At 48.1% G+C, this 23,156-nt stretch overlaps 1 long non-coding RNA gene across 1 annotated transcript in view; it reads right to left on the minus strand.

The window, feature by feature from the left end:
- Nucleotides 1-3,977: 3,977 nt before the first annotated feature.
- Nucleotides 3,978-23,156, minus strand: part of LOC138672379 (uncharacterized) — a 42,219-nt gene continuing 23,040 nt past the window's right edge. Inside the window, exon 3 of the long non-coding RNA XR_011319731.1 lies at nucleotides 3,978-4,132. This is a non-coding gene — a long non-coding RNA (uncharacterized lncRNA). The remainder of the gene's footprint in view (nucleotides 4,133-23,156) is intronic.

The following is a 23,156-nucleotide window of genomic DNA, read 5'->3' on the forward strand; positions in this document are numbered from 1 at the left end:
CACCAGCACTGACTATAAGGACGGACCTCCAGGCTGGATGTATACAGGGGGCCCCACCAGCACTGACTATAAGGACGGACCTCCAGGCTGGACTGTATACACGGGGGCACCAGCACTGACTATAAGGACGGACCTCCAGGCTGGATGTATACAGGGGGGCACCAGCACTGACTATAAGGACGGACCTCCAGGCTGGATGTATACAGGGGGCACCAGCACTGACTATAAGGACGGACCTCCAGGCTGGATGTATACAGGGGGCACCAGCACTGACTATAAGGACGGACCTCCAGGCTGGATGTATACAGGGGGCACCAGCACTGACTATAAGGACGGACCTCCAGGCTGGATGTATACAGGGGGCACCAGCACTGACTATAAGGACGGACCTCCAGGCTGGATGTATACAGGGGGCACCAGCACTGACTATAAGGACGGACCTCCAGGCTGGATGTATACAGGAGGCACCAGCACTGACTATAAGGACGGACCTCCAGGCTGGATGTATACAGGAGGCACCAGCACTGACTATAAGGACGGACCTCCAGGCTGGATGTATACAGGGGGCACCAGCACTGACTATAAGGACGGACCTCCAGGCTGGATGTATACAGGGGGCACCCAGCACTGACTATAAGGACGGACCTCCAGGCTGGATGTATACAGGGGGCACCAGCACTGACTATAAGGACGGACCTCCAGGCTGGATGTATACAGGGGGCACCAGCACTGACTATAAGGACGGGACCTCCAGGCTGGATGTATACAGGGGGCACCAGCACTGACTATAAGGACGGACCTCCAGGCTGGATGTATACAGGGGGCACCAGCACTGACTATAAGGACGGACCTCCAGGCTGGATGTATACAGGGGGCACCAGCACTGACTATAAGGACGGACCTCCAGGCTGGATGTATACAGGGGCACCAGCACTGACCTATAAGGACGGACCTCCAGGCTGGATGTATACAGGGGGCACCAGCACTGACTATAAGGACGGACCTCCAGGCTGGATGTATACAGGGGGCACCAGCACTGACTATAAGGACGGACCTCCAGGCTGGATGTATACAGGGGGCACCAGCACTGACTATAAGGACGGACCTCCAGGCTGGATGTATACAGGGGGCACCAGCACTGACTATAAGGACGGACCTCCAGGCTGGATGTATACAGGGGGCACCAGCACTGACTATAAGGACGGACCTCCAGGCTGGATGTATACAGGGGGCACCAGCACTGACTATAAGGACGGACCTCCAGGCTGGATGTATACAGGGGGCACCAGCACTGACTATAAGGACGGACCTCCAGGCTGGATGTATACAGGGGGCACCAGCACTGACTATAAGGACGGACCTCCAGGCTGGATGTATACAGGGGGCACCAGCACTGACTATAAGGACGGACCTCCAGGCTGGATGTATACAGGGGGCACCAGCACACTGACTATAAGGACGGACCTCCAGGCTGGATGTATACAGGAGGGCACCAGCACTGACTATAAGGACGGACCTCCAGGCTGGATGTATACAGGGGGCACCAGCACTGACTATAAGGACGGACCTCCAGGCTGGATGTATACAGGAGGCACCAGCACTGACTATAAGGACGGACCTCCAGGCTGGATGTATACAGGGGGCACCAGCACTGACTATAAGGACGGACCTCCAGGCTGGATGTATACAGGGGGCACCAGCACTGACTATAAGGACGGACCTCCAGGCTGGATGTATACAGGGGGCACCAGCACTGACTATAAGGACGGACCTCCAGGCTGGATGTATACAGGAGGCACCAGCACTGACTATAAGGACGGACCTCCAGGCTGGATGTATACAGGGGGCACCAGCACTGACTATAAGGACGGACCTCCAGGCTGGATGTATACAGGAGGCACCAGCACTGACTATAAGGACGGACCTCCAGGCTGGATGTATACAGGGGGGCACCAGCACTGACTATAAGGACGGACCTCCAGGCTGGATGTATACAGGAGGCACCAGCACTGACTATAAGGACGGACCTCCAGGCTGGATGTATACAGGGGGCACCAGCACTGACTATAAGGACGGACCTCCAGGCTGGATGTATACAGGAGGCACCAGCACTGACTATAAGGGACGGACCTCCAGGCTGGATGTATACAGGGGGCACCAGCACTGACTATAAGGACGGACCTCCAGGCTGGATGTATACAGGGGGCACCAGCACTGACTATAAGGACGGACCTCCAGGCTGGATGTATACAGGGGGCACCAGCACTGACTATAAGGACGGACCTCCAGGCTGGATGTATACAGGGGGCACCAGCACTGACTATAAGGACGGACCTCCAGGCTGGATGTATACAGGGGGCACCAGCACTGACAATAAGGACGGACCTCCAGGCTGGATGTATACAGGGGGCACCAGCACTGACTATAAGGACGGACCTCCAGGCTGGATGTATACAGGGGGCACCAGCACTGACAATAAGGACGGACCTCCAGGCTGGATGTATACAGGGAGGCACCAGCACTGACTATAAGGACGGACCTCCAGGCTGGATGTATACAGGGGGCACCAGCACTGACTATAAGGACGGACCTCCAGGCTGGATGTATACAGGGGGGCACCAGCACTGACTATAAGGACGGACCTCCAGGCTGGATGTATACAGGAGGCACCAGCACTGACTGTAAGGACGGACCTCCAGGCTGGATGTATACAGGGGGCACCAGCACTGACTATAAGGACGGACCTCCAGGCTGGATGTATACAGGGGGCACCAGCACTGACTATAAGGACGGACCTCCAGGCTGGATGTATACAGGGGGCACCAGCACTGACTATAAGGACGGACCTCCAGGCTGGATGTATACAGGGGGCACCAGCACTGACTATAAGGACGGACCTCCAGGCTGGATGTATACAGGGGGCACCAGCACTGACTATAAGGACGGACCTCCAGGCTGGATGTATACAGGAGGCACCAGCACTGACTATAAGGACGGACCTCCAGGCTGGATGTATACAGGGGGCACCAGCACTGACTATAAGGGACGGACCTCCAGGCTGGATGTATACAGGAGGGCACCAGCACTGACTATAAGGACGGACCTCCAGGCTGGATGTATACAGGGGGCACCAGCACTGACTATAAGGACGGACCTCCAGGCTGGATGTATACAGGGGGCACCAGCACTGACTATAAGGACGGACCTCCAGGCTGGATGTATACAGGGGAGCTACCAGCACTGACTATAAGGACGGACCTCCAGGCTGGATGTATACAGGGGGCACCAGCCACTGACTATAAGGACGGACCTCCAGGCTGGATGTATACAGGGGGCACCAGCACTGACTATAAGGACGGACCTCCAGGCTGGATGTATACAGGGGGCACCAGCACTGACTATAGAGGACGGTCCTCCAGGCTGGATGTATACAGGGGGCACCAGCACTGACTATAAGGACGGATCTCCAGGCTGGATGTATACAGGGGGCACCAGCACTGACTATAAGGACGGACCTCCAGGCTGGATGTATACAGGGGGCACCAGCACTGACTATAAGGACGGACCTCCAGGCTGGATGTATACAGGGGGCACCAGCACTGACAATAAGGACGGACCTCCAGGCTGGATGTATACAGGGGGCACCAGCACTGACTATAAGGACGGACCTCCAGGCTGGATGTATACAGGGGGCACCAGCACTGACAATAAGGACGGACCTCCAGGCTGGATGTATACAGGGGGCACCAGCACTGACTATAAGGATGGACCTCCAGGCTGGATGTATACAGGGGGCACCAGCACTGACTATAAGGACGGACCTCCAGGCTGGATGTATACAGGGGGCACCAGCACTGACAATAAGGACGGACCTCCAGGCTGGATGTATACAGGGCGCCCCCTGGAGGAGCAATGATGTTACTACATATGTGGAGCAGAGCTCAGCACTGACAGTTACAATGATACAATGATAGGAGTTGTAGTATCAGTGTTTATTCCTTGTCGCTCTCAGTCACTTTTACTGTAGAGATTCCTCCTTTCTCGTTACTCGACGCCTCTGACAGTTATCTTCTCCCGCTTCTTCTCCATTTTCTATCTCCAGAAGCCGCCAAGTCCATTCGGGACACAACATCTACAGGAAAATAAAGTGATGGTGGATAAGTGACTATGACATCGCGGACACACTGCATTGCCGTATGTGAGGTCACATGTGTAGTGGAAACAGTCAGCAGGATGGAGGACAGTAATGGAGGTATCGAGGCTCTAGAGAGGCCGCTCTGGATATTTCCTCTGAATACAAGGCACCGATGGGTCTGAACCTTAGAAGATCCCATGGCTGATGTTTTTTTGGCACAGGGTTAGAGGCGGATGGCTTTTATAAAGCTGGAAATTTCCATCACCGGCCTTTCCTAACGATGATAGTGAACAAGCCATAACCCTAAAAGGCTGATTAAGGGCTGAAACCTCAGTCAACGTTATCAACTTTTGCATCGGCCCATTTTCGTTGTTGTAATTTTTAAAATGTGAAAACTGAAATATATATATTTATAAAATATATAGGGCCTTTTAGACATCATTTCATCTTCAACTTGCTTAAGTGTTCACAATAACAGTAATTTTGACAAGGGGTGCACAAACTTTTTCATGCCACTGTATGTCCCTCATTCTGTTATAGATATCCCTTATCCTGAGCACCAACTTTGTATATATATACAGTACAGACCAAAAGTTTGGACACACCTTCTCATTTAAAGATTTATCTGTATTTTCATGGCTATAAAAATTGTAAATTCACACTGAAGGCATCAAAACTATGAATTAACACATGTGGAATTATATACTTAACAAAAAAGTGTGAAACAACTGAAATTATGTCTTATATTCTAGGTTCTTCAAAGTAGTCACCTTTTGCTTTAGTGACTGCTTTGCACACTCTTGGCATTCTCTTGATGAGCTTCAAGAAGTAGTCACCGGGAATGGTTTTCACTTCACAGGTGTGCCCTGTCAGGTTTAATAAGTGCGATTTCTTGCCTTATAAATGGGGTTGGGACCATCAGTTGTGTTGTACAGAAGTCTGGTGGATACACCACTGATAGTCCTACTGAATAGACTGTTAGAATTTGTATTATGGCAAGAAAAAAGCAGCTAAGAGAAGAAAAACGAGTGGCCATCATTACTTTAACCCCTTACCGGCATCGGACGTACTATACCGTCCAAGGTCAGATCCCCTGTTTGATGCAGGGCTCCGCGGTGAGCCCGCACCAAAGCCGGGACATGTCAGCTGTTTTGAACAGCTGACATGTGCCCGTAATAGGTGCGGGCAGAATCGCGATCTGCCCGCACCTATTAACTAGTTAAATGCCGCTGTCAAACGCAGACAGCGGCATTTAACTACCGCTTCCGGCCGGGCATCCGGAAATGACGTCATCGCCGACCCCCGTCACATGATCGGGGGTCGGCGATGCTTGTGAATGGTAACCATAGAGGTCCTTGAGACCTCTATGGTTACTGATTGCCCGTCGCTGTGAGCGCCACCCTGTGGTCGGCGCTCACAGCACACGTGCAATTCTGCTACATAGCAGCGATCAGCAGATCGCTGCTATGTAGCAGAGCCGATCGTGCTGTCCCTGCTTCTAGCCTCTCATGGAGGCTATTGAAGCATGGCAAAAGTTAAAAAAAAAAAGTTTAAAAAAATGTGAAAAAATAAAAAAAACATAAAAGTTTAAATCACCCCCCTTTCGCCCCAATCAAAATAAATCAATAAAAAAAATATCAAATCTACGCATATTTGGTATCGCCGCGCTCAGAATCGCCCGATCTATCAATTAAAAAAAAGTATTAACCTGATCGCTAAACAGCGTAGCGGGAAAAAAATTCGAAACGCCAGAATTACGTTTTTTTGGTCGCCGCGACATTGCATTAAAATGCAATAACGGGCGATCAAAAGAACGTATCTGCACCGAAATGCTATCATTAAAAACGTCATCTCGGCACGCAAAAAATAAGCCCTCAACCGACCCCAGATGATGAAAAATGGAGACGCTACGAGTATCGGAAAATGGCGCAATTTTTTTTTTTTTTTTTTTTTTTTAGCAAAGTTTGGAATTTTTTTTCACCACTTAGATAAAAAATAACCTAGTCATGTTTGGTGTCTATGAACTCGTAATGACCTGAAGAATCATAATGGCAGGTTAGTTTTAGCATTTAGTGAACCTAGCAAAAAAGCCAAACAAAAAACCAATGTGGGATTGCACTTTTTTTGCAATTTCACCGCACTTGGAATTTTTTTCCCGTTTTCTAGTACACGACATGCTAAAACCAATGATGTCGTTCAAAAGTACAACTCGTCCCGCAAAAAATAAGCCCTCGCATGGCCAAATTGACAGAAAAATAAAAAAGTTATGGCTCTGGGAAGGAGGGGAGCGAAAAACGAACACGGAAAAACGAAAAATCCCCCGGTCATGAAGGGGTTAAGAAATGAAGGTCAGTCAGTCTGAAAAATTGGGAAAACTTTGAAAGTGTCCCCAAGTGTAGTGGCAAAAACCATCAAGCGCTACAAAGAAACTGGCTCACATGAGGACCACCCCAGGAAAGGAAGACCAAGAGTCACCTCTGCTTCTGAGGATAAGTTTATCCGAGTCACCAGCCTCAGAAATCGCAGATTGACAGCAGCTCAGATTAGAGACCAGGTCAATGCCACACAGAGTTCTAGCAGCAGACACGTCTCTACAACAACTGTTAAGAGGACACTTTGTGCAGCAGGCCTTCATGGTAAAATAGCAGCTAGGAAACCACTGCTAAGGATGGGCAACAAGTAGAAGAGACTTGTTTGGGCTAAAGGACACAAGGAATGGACATTAGACCAGTGGAAATCTGTGCTTTGGTCTGATGAGTCCAAATTTGAGATCTTTGTTTCCAACCACCGTGTCTTTGTGCGACACAGAAAAGGTGAATGGATGGACTCTACATGCCTGGTTCCCACCATGAAGCATGGAGGAGGAGGTGTGATGGTGTGGGGGGGCTTTGCTGGTGACCCTGTTGGGGATTTATTAAAAATTGAAGGCATACTGAACCAGCATGGCTTCCACAGCATCTTGCAGCGGCATGCTATTCCATCCGGTTTGCATTTAGTTGGACCATCTTTTATTTTAGCTGGACCACAGAGTGAAGGCAAAAGAGCCAACAAGGGCTAAGCATCTCTGGGAACTCCTTCAAGATTGTTGGAAGACCATTTCCGGTGACTGCCTCTGGAAGCTCATCAAGAGAATACCAAAAGTGTGCAAAGCAGTCATCAAAGCAAAAGGTGGCTACTTTGAAGAACCTAGAATACAAGACATATTTTCAGTGGTTTCACACTTTTTTGTTAAGTGTATAATTCCACATGCGTTAATTCATAGTTTTGATGCCTTCAGTGTGAATTTACAATTTTTATAGTCATGAAAATACAGAAAAATCTTTAAATGAGAAGGTGTGTCCAAACTTTTGGTCTGTACTAATATATATATATATATATATATATATATATATATATATATATCTCCTCCATCCTGGTTTATAGTAATAGATCACAGACTGCACAGGAGTCAACAGTGTGATACAGCAGCAAAAAAGGCAAACACAGTACTTGAATGTATTAAGAGAAGCATAGAGTCTAGATCACGTGAAGTAACTATCCCGCTATACTCCTCCTTGGTCAGGCCTCATCTGGAATACTGTGTCCAGCCCTGGGCACCACATTTTACAAAAGACATTGAAAAACTGGAGCAACTTCAGAGAAGAGCGACCAGAATGGTGAGCGGACTGCAAACTATCTCCTACGAGGAACGTTTACAGGATCTGGGAATGCTTAGCTGCAAAAAAGAAGGCTAATATTTTTGTCACACAATATCCTGTACAGTATGTAAAAATGTAAAATAGGGGGCAAGTCACTTAAGGATCACTGACCTGTCATAAGCCCACATTCCCGCCTACCACCGCCCACAGCATGAGTATCTCATTAACAGTGAGGGTGATTGTCACGTTAATGTATAAAATGGCGTATGATTTTTGCATAGGTAGCCATGGTCCTGAACACACACACTGCAGATTCCACCCCCTTCCTCCACAGCACTACACTCCCTGCTATAGACCCTATGTAACTATACACTCCTTCCTTCCCCCCTCCTGCAAGCCAGGAATGTTAATTAGATAGTACAAAGGGCATATCTAGGGCCCAATCAATGATAGACAAATTATGGATGCATATTCAGAATGTGATTTAACAGGGTTTCACAATGGGGCCTCTTGCGGATGTTTGGCCCCAAGAGAACCAGAGAAACGGATTTCTCCTGAACTGTATGGGATAGTTAGATCACACTTGAATTCAACAGGAAGCTAATTTTGATATAAGATGAGGGATGGGGGTGCTGTGACTCTGCCATGTTCTCAAGCTAAGATATGAGAATTATAAGTATTGCCTGTAAAATCTGTAACTGTGAGGAGAGGGGAGGGTGCAGGCCACCCAGCCCCTTTAGTGATGTCACAAGCCAGCAGGTAGAAGTTACTGCACTTAACCCAGCCTTCATTCTTGCCTGGGACCTTAATTCATGAAGACCCTTGGTCATGCACTGTGAGGTCTGGATCCGCCTACCAGCATGGTTAGCTGAAATGATTTAAGCAAATGTGAGTTTTATCTTTCTTTAATCCATGTTTTTTTTATAATTGCTGTACATACTTTGTCTCATATTGTAATATCTTTATATACCTTTTATAAACACTGCCTACTCTTTTGGAGTAAACTATAAAACTACTAGTTCGTATTCTTGATGTTCTATGCAAATTTTTCTTGTGCCTGAAGTTAATTATGCTACTAATTTGGGTTTGCTCTGGACCCCTCTCTGTGAGAAATCTGAGCTGGTGGCAGCGAAGTGTGTTCTGGGCTAGGTGGGTGCCACTGGCAGTGATGGAATGGGGTTTTATAAGCTATTGCCTGGCTGCGGTCTGTGCATTTATAATTCCCTCACTGCAGTGTGCCTGCTAGCCAGTCCACAGTGAAGCGGCCCATCCAGCGACTAATTATCCCAGGTGTAGTTCCCTGACTGACCTGAGTGTAAGCGGGGTGCCGGAGAGCTGCAAGTTCCGAAGCGGAACTGGAAAGCGGGATATACATAAATCCCTGCAGTTCATGATATTTCAAGGCAAACAGGATCATGGGGTGCATTAAAAGAGGTCTGGATACACATGATGAGAGCATTATACTGCCTCTGTACAAATCCCTAGTTAGACCGCACATGGAGTACTGTGTCCTGTTTTGGGCACTGGTGCTCAGGAAGGATATAATGGAACTAGAGAGAGTACAAAGGAGGGCAACAAAATTAATAAAGGGGATGGGAGAACTACAATACCCAGATAGATTAGCGAAATTAGGATTATTTAGTCTAGAAAAAAGACGACTGAGGGACGATCTAATAACCATGTATAAGTATATAAGGGGACAATACAAATATCTCGCTGAGGATCTGTTTATACCAAGGAAGGTGACGGGCACAAGGGGGCATTCTTTGCGTCTGGAGGAGAGAAGGTTTTTCCACCAACATAGAAGAGGATTCTTTACTGTTAGGGCAATGAGAATCTGGAATTGCTTGCCTGAGGAGGTGGTGATGGCGAACTCAGTCGAGGGGTTCAAGAGAGGCCTGGATGTCTTCCTGGAGCAGAACAATATTGTATCATACAATTATTAGGTTCTGTAGAAGGACGTAGATCTGGGGATTTATTATGATGGAATATAGGCTGAACTGGATGGACAAATGTCTTTTTTCGGCCTTAGGCCACTTTCACACTAGCGTTAACTGCAATCTGTCACAATGCGTCGTTTTGCAGAAAAAACGCATCCTGCAAAAGTGCTTGCAGGATGCGTTTTTTCCCCATAGACTTGTATTGACGACGCATTGCGACGGATTGCCACACGTCGCATCCGTCGTGCGACGGATGCGTCGTGCTTTGGCGGACCGTCGGGAGCAAAAAACGCTACATGTAACGTTTTTTGCTCCTGACGGACCGCTTTTTCCGGGAACTCCGCCCCCACCTCCCCGCACCTCACAATGGGGCAGCGGATGCGCCGCAGAAATGCATCCGCTGCCTCCGTTGTACAGTGCGTTAAATGCTAGCGTCTGAATCTCTGCCCGACGCATTGCGACGGGGAGATTCCGACGCTAGTGTGAAAGTAGCCTTACTAACTATGTTACTATGTTACTATATTGTAGCAGCAGTGGGATAACTAAAATAAGCCCCTGCGGTAAATTGATAGGTCAATAGCCTTGTTTGTGTTTTCATTACATTGTAGCAGTGGAGGGATAACTAAGATAAGCCCCCCTGCACATGTGATAGCCGCGTGCTGGCCAAAGGTCACCCCCGATCCGTGACATATTGGTGGCAGGATGGTGGGGATCGTGACATTTTTGGTGGCAGAGCGGTGGAATCATAGAGCATTAGTGATCTGGTTTGAGCAATCATTCCTCTCACTAAAACTTGCAAAGTTCTTGCGAGGACTCTGCACAAATAAGTTTGGAGAACGAACTCAGTGTTTATTAGTCCTGAGACAATTGTATGTACTGGTAATTATCCCTTCCCTTTCTCTTCGTTTTTCTATCCTATCTTTTATTTGGCAACCATGGCTGCAAAAGGAGAAGCCTGGTACACCCAGCAGAAGAAGGACACTCTTGCTGGGGTATGCACGTACCATGGCCTGGACCCCCATGGCAAATCCAAGGCTGAAATGGTCACTGAACTGGTGCAATTTGAAGCAGACCAAGCCTGGCCACAGAGCCCAGAGGCCGCAGAAGCCAGCTCAAGCAGAGGTGGTGCGGCAGCAGGGGTTCAACCACTGAATGCCGGCCCTACTAGCACTAGCAACCAGGGCAAATTGGACCCCCACCTGCTGACAACCTTGGAACAACTCCCCTCTGACGACCGTGAGGGATGTCTGCAGCTGATCCAGTAGTACCGGCAGGAGGCCCAAGCTGAGTGAGAGGCCCAGCGAGCCAAGCGGGAGGCTGAGAGAGCCAAGCGCCAAGCCCAGCGAGAACTGGAGATGGTCCGGCAGGGGGGATGCCTGGAGCCGTGAGCCCAACAGCGCTCAAATACCGAAGCCCCGGCTCAAGCACTTTCCCGTGATGGAAAAGGACAGGGATTTGGACACTTTTCTGCGGGCCTTTGAGAAAGCCTGCAGACAGTACCAGCTGCCTACGGAAGAACGGGCCCGATACCTGAATCCAGGGCTAAAAGGCAAAGTTCTGGAGGTGTTTGCTGCTCTCCCTCAAGAGCAATATGGCGACTATGAGGCCATCAAGCAGGCCCTCATAGCCAATTACCAGCTTACACCTGAGTTTTACCATAGAAAGTTCCGGAACCTCCATGCACTCGGGACCCACTTTGACCAGTGGACCCAAGGACTGTCAGTGACCACCTTTGCACAGCTGCGAGACCTGATGATCAAAGACCAGTTCTTACATCTTTGCCCAACTGAGGTGCGACAGTTCATGATGAACCGAGAACCCAAAGGCGTGACGAAAGCAGCGCAGATTGTCGATGCCTACGAGGCCAACCGTAAATCAGAAGTGCGGAAGTCAGTCACCTCCAGCTGGAGAGGGGGTAAGCCTGCAACCAACGCCAGTGCCCCTGCCAGCCAACACAACAGAGGATCTGTCCCTGTTGCCAACAGCACCAGACCTATCACCGACCGCCAGGGTTATGTTTGCAAACGGACCGGTCATATCAGTCCCTACTGTCCAGAGAAGCAGAAGAACCCCCACAGCCAAGGCCCCAGGGTGCAATGCAGCAGTTCTTTTGGTGGGTAGGGTGGTTGGGAGGGTGTGTGACAACATACAGCACGTCACAGAGGGAGGCCATGTCGCTACAGGCCTCAAGGACACCGGGGCTGAACGGACCCTCATCCTTCCCGAACTGGTGGCCCCTGAAGAGATCATTCCGGGGAAAACCCTAACTGTCACTGGGATTGGGGGCATCAGCTGTCCCTTGCCAATGGCCCGGGTTTATATAGATTGGGGTGCGGGGAGCGCGGTGAAGGAAGTGGGGCAGTCTGATAACTTGCCCACTGATGTTTTGTTGGGGACTGATTTGGGGAGGATGGTTGCATACTACGTCCCTGACACCCCTCCCCAATCTGCTAATAAGGGTAACATTAACCCTGATGATGATGATGATGATGATGATGATGATGGGAAATCGCATGAGCTACCTGACCATGCTTTATCTAGTAATGATGCATCTGATAACCATTTTTTCCTTAGGAATGTTGCTGAAAATGATGTAAATGTCTCAACTGAACCTGATAACCATTTTTCCGCCAAGGTTGATTTGTCCACATGTGCAGGAGTGCTCAGCCACGTCTCTCTGCAGGGTGGGATGGCTGAGGAACCCCTAACAGGAGCAAGCGTTGGTGCTCAAGAAAATGGGGAGGTGCATGAGAACCGTGAGGAAGGTGATGTCATGCAATTGATCAGTGCCACCGAGGAAGGTAACTGGCCCATAAGTAGCACTGCTCCTGAGGTAATGGGGGCGGTGGGGGAGGTAGCACCCAAAGCAGAACCGGCTGATGGGTCTGTGGAAATCCCTGGGGAGACAGCCTACGTAGCTGCTGTTACCCGCAGTCAGAGTGCCCGGAACACAGATAACGTTCTGCCTTCCGGACCCTCCTCAGTCATCGTTGTGACTGAACCAGAGATGGACTCAGAGCAGGACCAAGAGGGTTCCCGTGGGGAAGGGACCCTGACGTCGCTTCTGGCTTCCCCTAGCCAGGAGTTTCAGCCCGCTCTGCACACAGATGCGAGCCTAGAGAGTTTGAGATAACTCGCTGAGACGCCCACCTCCGCCACTGATAAGGAGAGGGTGTTCTGGGAACGAGGAAGGTTATACCGGGAGACAGTACCCGGAATATCGCAAAAGGAGTGGTTGAGGGAAAGACAGCTGGTAGTCCCGCAGCAATTCCGGGGTGAGTTGTTACGGATTGCCCATAAAATCCCGCTAGCTGAACACTTGGGGATCAGCCAAACCAAGGCCCGGCTGTCTCAACACTTCTATTGGCCTAAGATGGGGACAGATGTGTCAAACTACTGCCGCTCCTGTGTCACCTGTCAAAGAGTGGGGAAGGCGGGGCCTGCTCTTAAGGCACCCCTGATCCCTTTGCCAGTGATAGAGGAGCCTTTCCAGAGAATCGTGGTGGACATTGTGGGCCCGCTGGCCGTTCACAGCAGCTCTGGAGAGCAATACATCCTTACTGTGGTAGACTATGCTACCCGGTACCCAGAGGCAGTGGCTCTGTCGTCAACTAGGGCGGATAAGGTGGTAAGGTTTCTGGGAAACAGAAACCTGTGAAACCCATAAAGGCAACAGGTTTCTGCTAATAACCAATAAAAATTATCTTTCACAATTGGTGCAGAATCCAACCAGAGGAGCAGCACTTTTAGACCTAATACTATCTAATAGACCTGACAGAATAACAAATCTGCAGGTGGTCGGGCATCTAGGAAATAGCGACCACAATATTGTGCAGTTTCACCTGTCTTTCACTAGGGGGACTTGTCAGGGAGTCACAAAAACACTGAACTTTAGGAAGGCAAAGTTTGACCAGCTTAGAGATGCCCTTAATCTGGTAGACTGGGACAATATCCTCAGAAATGAGAATACAGATAATAAATGGGAAATGTTTAAGAACATCCTAAATAGGCAGTGTAAGCGGTTTATACCTTGTGGGAATAAAAGGACTAGAAATAGGAAAAACCCAATGTGGCTAAACAAAGAAGTAAGACAGGCAATTAACAGTAAAAAGAAAGCATTTGCACTACTAAAGCAGGATGGCACCATTGAAGCTCTAAAAAACTATAGGGAGAAAAATACTTTATCTAAAAAACTAATTAAAGCTGCCAAAAAGGAAACAGAGAAGCACATTGCTAAGGAGAGTAAAACTAATCCCAAACTGTTCTTCAACTATATCAATAGTAAAAGAATAAAAACTGAAAATGTAGGCCCCTTAAAAAATAGTGAGGAAAGAATGGTTGTAGATGACGAGGAAAAAGCTAACATATTAAACACCTTCTTCTCCACGGTATTCACGGTGGAAAATGAAATGCTAGGTGAAATCCCAAGAAACAATGAAAACCCGATATTAAGGGTCACCAATCTAACCCAAGAAGAGGTGCGAAACCGGCTAAATAAGATTCAGGCCATGTGCACACGTTCAGGATTTTTCGAGTTTTTTTCACGTTTTTCGCTATAAAAACGTGATAAAAACGCGAAAAAAACGCGTACATATGCCTCCTATTAATTACAGTGTATTCCGCATTTCTAGTGCAAATGTTGCTTTTTTTCCGCGAAAAAATCGCATTGCGGAAAAAAAAGCAACATGTTCATTAAAAATGCGGAATTGCGGTGACTCCGCACACCTAGGAATGCATTGATCTGCTTGCTTTCCGCATGGGGCTGTGCACACCATGCGGGAAGTAAGCAGATCATGTGCGGTTGGTAGCCAGGGTGGAGGAGAGGAGACTCTCCTCCACGGACTGAGCACCATATAATTAGTAAAAAAAAAAAAGAACTAAAATAAAAAATAGTCATATACTTACCCTCTGATGGCCCCGGTGTCTTCCCGCCTCTCAGCGGTGCATGCTGCCGCTTCTGTTCCTATAGATGGTGTCTGTGTGAAGGACCTGCGATGACGCCGCGGTCCTGTGATTGGTCGCGCGACCGCTCACATGACCGCGACGTCATCGAAGGTCCCGCACACACACACCATCTATAGGAATGGACGCCGCTGAGGAGATCGGCTGTCTGCAGGGTGAGTATAACCATTTTTTTAATTTTTTTTATTATTTTTAAACATTCTATCTTTTACTATAGATGCTGCTCAGGCAGCATCTATAGTAAAAAGTCGGTCACACTTGTCAAACACTATGTTTGACAAGTGTGACCAACCTGTCAGTCAGTTTTCCAAGCGATGCTACAGATCGCTTGGAAAACTTTAGCATTCTGCAAGCTAATTTCGCTTGCAAAATGCTAAGAAAAACGCGAAAAAAAGGCGAAAAAAAAATGCAAAAAAAAAAATGCGGATTTCTTGCAGAAAATGTCTGGTTTTCTTCAGGAAATTTCTGCAAGAAATCCGGACGTGTGCACATAACGTCAAATAGATAAATCTCCGGGTCCGGATGGCATACACCCACGAGTACTAAGAGAACTAAGTAATGTAATAGATAAACCATTATTTCTTATTTTTAGGGACTCTATAGCGACAGGGTCTGTTCCGCAGGACTGGCGCATAGCAAATGTGGTACCAATATTCAAAAAGGGCTCTAAAAGTGAACCTGGAAATTATAGGCCAGTAAGTCTAACCTCTATTGTTGGTAAAATATTTGAAGGGTTTCTGAGGGATGTTATTCTGGATTATCTCAATGAGAATAACTGTTTAACTCCATATCAGCATGGGTTTATGAGAAATCGCTCCTGTCAAACCAATCTAATCAGTTTTTATGAAGAGGTAAGCTATAGACTGGACCACGGTGAGTCATTGGACGTGGTATATCTCGATTTTTCCAAAGCGTTTGATACCGTGCCGCACAAGAGGTTGGTACACAAAATGAGAATGCTTGGTCTGGGGGAAAATGTGTGTAAATGGGTTAGTAACTGGCTTAGGCTACGTTCAGATTAGCGTTGTGCGCCGCTGCGTCAGCGACGCACAACGCACCGAAAAACGTGGCAAAACGCATGCAAAAACGCTGCGTTTTGCGACGCGTGCGTCGTTTTTTGCCGAAAATCGGACGCAAGAAAAATGCAACTTGTTGCGTTTTCTTGGTCCGACGCTTGCGGCAAAAAAGACGCACGCGTCGCAAAACGCAACAAGCAAAAACGCATGCGTCCCCCATGTTAAACATAGGGTCGCCCGACGCGGCGCCGACGCAGACTAGCACAACGCTAGTCTGAACGTACCCTTAGTGATAGAAAGCAGAGAGTGGTTATAAATGGTATAGTCTCTAACTGGGTCGCTGTGACCAGTGGGAACCGCAGGGGTCAGTATTGGGACCTGTTCTCTTCAACATATTCATTAATGATCTGGTAGAAGGTTTACACAGTAAAATATCGATATTTGCAGATGATACAAAACTATGTAAAGCAGTGAATACAAGAGAAGATAGTATTCTGCTACAGATGGATCTGGATAAGTTGGAAACTTGGGCTGAAAGGTGGCAGATGAGGTTTAACAATGATAAATGTAAGGTTATACACATGGGAAGAAGGAATCAATATCACCATTACACACTGAACGGGAAACCACTGGGTAAATCTGACAGGGAGAAGGACTTGGGGATCCTAGTTAATGATAAACTTACCTGGAGCAGCCAGTGCCAGGCAGCAGCTGCCAAGGCAAACAGGATCATGGGGTGCATTAAAAGAGGTCTGGATACACATGATGAGAGCATTATACTGCCTCTGTACAAATCCCTAGTTAGACCGCACATGGAGCACTGTGTCCAGTTTTGGGCACCAGTGCTCAGGAAGGATATAATGGAACTAGAGAGAGTACAAAGGAGGGCAACAAAATTAATAAAGGGGATGGGAGAACTACAATACCCAGATAGATTAGCGAAATTAGGATTATTTAGTCTAGAAAAAAGACGACTGAGGGGCGATCTAATAACCATGTATAAGTATATAAGGGGACAATACAAATATCTCGCTGAGGATCTGTTTATACCAAGGAAGGTGACGGGCACAAGGGAGCATTCTTTCTTCAGAACAATATTGTATCATACAATTATTAGGTTCTGTAGAAGGACGTAGATCTGGGGATTTATTATGATGGAATATAGGCTGAACTGGATGGACAAATGTCTTTTTTCGGCCTTACTAACTATGTTACTATGTTACTATGGATGCCCTGTTGACTATCTTTTCACGTGTAGGATTTCCCAGGGAAATGCTTACTGATCAAGGGACCCAATTCATTTCTCGCCTAATGGAGGCTCTATGTAAGAGAATGTAGGTGAAGCGTCTGGTATCGAGTGCGTATCACCCACAGACCAATGGCTTGTGTGAACGCCTCAATGGTACCCTCAAACAGATGCTACGCATGCTGGTTGAGACCCAAGGGCGCGACTGGGAGCGGTACCTCCCACACCTGCTATTCGCTTACCGAGAGGTTCCGCAGGCCTCGACGGGGTTCTCCCCCTTTGAGCTCCTGTACGGCAGGTGAGTCCAGGGACCCCTTGGGTTGGTAAGAGAATCCTGGGAAGAGGAGCTGAACCCTTCTGAAGTGTCCATAGAGGAGTATGTCATGCGCTTCTGTGAAAAGATGCAGACCTTGATGCAGTTGATGCATGACAACATGACGCAGGCTCAGGCTGATCAAAAGCACTGGTACGACCAGAACGCCCGGGAGTGGATCTACCACGTTGGTCAGAAGGTGTGGGTGCTGGTCCCCGTACCAAAGGATAAGCTTCAGGGAGCCTGGGAAGGCCCGTACATCGTCCACCAACAGCTCAACCCGGTCACCTACGTGGTCACGCTTGACCACGCTCGGGGTAGGCGAAAGGCCTTTCACGTCAACATGATGAAGTCTCATCACGAACGTGAACCTTTCATCCTGCCGGTCTGCAGCCTGCCCGAAGACGGGGAGGAAGACCCCCTCCTGGATATGCTGGCCCAAGCCAAGGCCAGTGGGTCCATTGAGGACATGGAGGTAAGCACCTCACTAATTTAACCCCAGCGGTTGCAGTTGTGGACAAAGCAGGAACCCTTCCGGGCCGTGTTCTCCAAACGACCTGGAAGGACTGAGTTAGCGGTCCATGAGGTGGACACCGGGAATCATGCCCCACTACGGTGAACACCCTATCGAATCTCTGACCAGGTGCAGCAGGTTATACGCCAGGAGATCGATGAGATGTTACAGCTGGAAGTGATTCAACAGTCAAAGAGCGCGTGGGCCTCACCTGTAGTCCTCTTGCCAAAGAATGATCAGACCGCCCGGTTCTGCGTGGACTACAGGAGGCTCAACGCCATCACAGCCTCTGACGCGCACCCAATGCAGCGCATCAAGGAGCTGCTTGAGAGGTTAGCTGGCGCAGAATATCTGGCCATAATGGATCTGAGTCGAGGATACTGGCAGATTCCCCTGAGCCCCGAGGTGCAGGAAAAGAATGACTTTATCACACCCTTTGTACTGTACAAGTCCACGGTCATGCCCTTCGGCATGAAGAATGCCCCTGCCACTTTCCAGTGAATGGTCAACCACCTGCTTTGGGGACTGGAGAAGTGCGCGGTGGCGTATTTGGATGACATTGCCAACTTTAGTTCCTCCTGGGGTGAACACCTGCAGCATCTTGAGGAGGTGCTCAGGCGAATTCACCGAGCTGCTGTGACTATCAAGCCCGGAAAGTGCCAGATGGGCATGATTGAGGTCCACTACCTGGGGCACCGGGTAGGTGGGGGCACCATAAAGCCAGAGCCTGGCAAAGCAGATGGGTTATCCCGCTGGGGTGAAGCTGCTGAGGTGTGCATGGCGGAGTACCGAGAGGTCCTGTGATGTGATTTCTGCTTTTGGGCTCCCTCCGGTGGTTGTAGGTGGTAATGCACTTGTCCCTGGCCTGCAGTCCTGGACAGGTGTATCTGATAATTGCAATTCTGACTGGGGTATTTAGGTTTGCAGGACTCATTAGTCCTTTCCAGTTGTCAATGTTTCTTGGGAAGTGTTAGATCTTTGTCTGGCTTCTCCTGCTTAGCTGCCAATTCAGCAAAGATAAGTGTCTGTTTCTTTTTCTATATAAAATAAACCCGGCACTCAACTTATGGTGAATCTCTTGGGATTTATTAACAAGAGAGAAGATAAACGTTTCGGCCAATATTGGCCTTCCTCAGTAACGTACTGCCAATAGGAGCGGTGAAAGGTGAGGCAGTGAAATTCTGCCAGTGCTGTGAGTTCAGAAAGTAGATAGAAGCAGGCTCACAGGGTCCAACCAAAACAGGGTCTGGAATAGCGTGGGTGGCCTGAGAGGAGCTGTGGAACAGATTAGTCCATGCGACGCGGTGTCCACCGCGCCTGTTTTGGTCGGACCCTGTGAGCCTGCTTCTATCTACTTCCTGAACTCACAGCACTGGCAGAATTTCACTGCCTCACCTTTCACCGCAGTCCTCCGGCTGTGACAAGGTGTCTAGGGTTTTTTAGGTACACCCCACGGCTACTTCTAGTTGCGGTGTTAAGATCAGGATTTGCGATCAGTATAGTTACCACCTACTCCAGTGAAAGTTTTCATGCTGCTCCAAGGTCACCGGATCATAACAGTCCTGCCTCCGTAGCGCACACCAAAAGGAGAGGTGTCACGTTAATGTATAAAATGGCGTATGATTTTTGCATATGTAGCCATGTTCCTGAACACACACACTGCAGATTCCACCCCCTTCCTCAACAGCACTACACTCGCTGCTATAGACCCTATGTAACTCTACACTCCTTCCTTCCCCCCTCCTGCAAGCCACGAATGTTAATTAGGAAGGGATTCCTTTGTCCAAAAGAAGCACCTGCTTTCCTTTGTATATATGGGAGATAGTAAAAAGGACATATCTTGGGTCCAATCAATGATAGACAAATGATGGATGCATATTCGGAATGTGATTTATTAGAGTTTCACAATGGGGCCTCTTGCGGATGTTTGGCCCCAAGAGAACCAGAGAAATGGATTTCTCCTGAACATTGTGGAATAGTTAGATCACGCTTGGATTCAATAGGAAGCTAATTTCGATATAAGATGAGGGATGAGGGTGCTGTGACTCTGCCATGTTCTCAAGCTAAGATATGAGAATTATAAGTATTGCCGGTAAAATCTGTAACTGTGAGGAGAGGGAAGGGTGCAGGCAATCCAGCCCCTTTAGTGATGTCACAAGCCAGCAGGTAGAAGTTAAGGCCCCGTCACACTTAGCGACGCTAAAGCGATCCCAACAACGATACGACCTGTCAGGGATCGTTGCTACGTCGCTATGTGGTCGCTGGTGAGATGTCAAACAGTGAGATCTTCCCAACAACGCAGCAGCGATGCGGCGACCTGTAGCGACCTGTACAATGATGTCGTTGGTCGTTGTGACCCTGTCACATGGCAGCTATTATGACGATTCAGACCTCAATGAGGGACGTCCTGTGTGACGTTGTAGTCACACAGGCGTGCATTTGCGTTGCCTTTTCCGCGCCCATTCAGTTCCGATTGGTGGTCGCTACTGCGTTCTGATTGTTTATACAACACAATGCACCAAGAATATCCAATAAAATATATAAATATATATACAGTACAAATAAATATTAATAGAACCCTAATGGTGCATTGTGCAGAAAATAGTGACTAAACACTAGAGGTAGAGAACCAACCACAACTTTAACCCGGACAGCCAAGAAAGTGTACCCACACAGAGAATTACCACAATCAGGTAAATGAGACACCACTGAAGTGCAATGTGCAATGTGCAAATAACGCAATCAACAAGCTCACAAGAGGCAATGTAGCTCCACAATATACCTTATTCCAGGGGTCACTGAGTCCCGTTATCGCTCAGTGGTGTCGCTCATTTACCTGATTGTGGTACATATTGTGCCCTGTAGGTACCTCTACATTGGATTTACTCAGCACTTTTTGCACTTTGTTGCTATTAATTCCTTGCGGTAGCACACATATATTTTGTGTATTTTTTTGCACTTATTTGCAATAATAATGAATTGATTTTTTACGTGTGTTTTCATATTGTAGTGCACTTTATATGTTTTTATATATTTTTTTATATTTATTTTTATCCGATTTTTTCTATATCAACTATTTTTTGGCTGTCACCACATTAAATATATATATATCCATTAATAATTTTTCCAGAGGTCACCTATTTATATCCTATTTTTTCTTAATACACTTTTTATTGTCCTGTAATATTCGCGTACTATGAATTATTTTTAATATTGTGCCAATTGCCACCATAAATAAAGGCTTATTTTTAAGTAATTCTCTGTGTGGGTACACTTTCTTGGCTGTCCGGGTTAAAGTTGTGGTTGGTTCTCTGCGTTCTGATTGGTGGCGGCCTTGCCTTATGAGGCGACACAGTAGCCCTTCGGTGGGAACGTATTTGAGACCCCAAACGATACCTACCGTGCACAAAAGGTGTCAGAAGAACCGTTGAAGAATAGATAAATCGAAGAGGAGTCGCAGGCCGGAGAACTCTACAACGATCTGCAAACCACCACGCGGTCAGGAACAAAGGATGGAAGCGCTACTATGTCGCCTTCTGTTGAAGGCATGACCGCCAATCAGAACGCAGTAGCGACCACCAATCGGAGCGGAGGGGTACAGAAAAGGCAACGCAAATGCACGCCTATGTGTCGGTGTCTGAGTCGTCAACGAGGTCGTTGGTAAGGTGTCAAACACAGCGATGTGTGCTACCCAGCAGGACCTCAACGATCAAAAAAAGGTCCAGGCCATTCCGACACGACCAGCGATCTCACAGCAGGGGCCTGGTTGCTGCTACATGTCAAACATAGCGAGATCGCTACTGAGGTCGCTGTTGTGTCACAAAACTTGTGACTCAGCAGCGATCTCGCTAGCGACCTCGCTTAGTGTGAAGTACCCCTTACTGCACTTAACCCAGCCTTCATTCTTGCCTGGGACCTTAATCCATGAAGACCGTTGGTCATGCACTGTGATGTCTGGATCCGCCTACCAGCATGGTTAGCTGAAATGATCTAAGCAAATGTGAGTTTTATCTTTCTTTAATCCATGTTTTTTTATAATTGCTGTACATACTTTGTCTCATATTGTAACATCTTTATATACCTTTTATAAACACTGCCTACTCTTTTGCAGTAAACTATAAAACTACTAATTCGTATTCTTCATGTTCTATGCAAATTTTTCACGTGCCTGAAGATAATTATGCTACTAATTTGGGTTTGCTCTGAACCCCTCTCTGTGAGAAATCTGAGCTGGTGGCAGCGAAGTGTGTTCTGGGCTAGGTGGGTACAGCTGTCAGTGATGGAAGGGGGTTTTATAAGCTATTGCCTGGTTGCGGTCTGTGCATTTATAATTCCCTAGCCGCAGTGTGCCTGCTAGCCAGTCCACAGTGAAGCGGCCCATCCGGCGACTAATTATCCCAGGTGTAGTTCCCTGACTGACCTGAGGGTAAGCGGAGCGCTGGAGAGCTGCAGGTTCCAAAGCGGAACTGGAAAGCGGGATATACATAAATCCCTGCAGTTCGTGATATTGTAGCAGCAGTGGGATAACTAAAATAAGCCCCTACGGTAAATTGATACGTCAATAGCCTTGTTTGTGTTTTCATCACATTGTAGCAGTGGAGGGATAACTAAGATAAGCCCCCTAAACATGTGATAGCCGTGTGCTGGCCAAAGGTCACCCCTATCTGTGACATAGTGGTGTCAGCACGGTGTGAATTGTGACAGTGATCAATGAGTGGAACAGGCGGCCACAAGAGGTGGTGAGTTCTCCTCCAATGGAAGTCTTCAAAGAGAGGCTGGACAGACATCTGTCTGAGATCGGGGTTGTATCTAGCAGGGCAGCAGGGGCATTGGCCCAGGGCATAGCTGGCTTGGAGGTGCAGTCAGGACACCTAATGCAGCGGTCTGAAGTGTTCATCCCGGCAGCTGCATTTTGCCACCCTCTTGACTGGGAGTCAGCAGTTCTCTGAGCCAGCTGTCAAAGAAACTGCAGCGCGCTGGCTCCCAGTGATCATTTGTAATCGGCTGTGTGTGTTGTGGGACATTTTCTATAATGGAGGGATGATTTGAGGACTCAAGTTTGAGAAGTAAGGAAGGGACAGGTACAGAGTGCAACACAATTATGGGGAGCGGGAGAAATTTGAAGACACAATTTGAGGGCCATGGGATGAGTTGGGGGCATGTATGAGGAAAAAGTATGGCAGGATGGGTGCAGTCACAGTATGAGGAGCGAGGCGAAAATGTATGCGGACACAGATTGGGGACAGAGGATGATGGGATGGGTGCAGACTCAGAATGGGGAGTCAGAGGGAAGTGTGTTGCGTGAGGAGACAGTATGGAGAGTGAGAGGGTAAATGTGTGAGGAGAATATTAAGGGGAATAGTGTGAGGATACAGTATGTGGGGGAGAAAAG

This window comes from Ranitomeya imitator, chromosome 3 (assembly GCF_032444005.1).
Source record: "Ranitomeya imitator isolate aRanImi1 chromosome 3, aRanImi1.pri, whole genome shotgun sequence".
Classification (NCBI taxonomy): domain Eukaryota; kingdom Metazoa; phylum Chordata; class Amphibia; order Anura; family Dendrobatidae; genus Ranitomeya; species Ranitomeya imitator.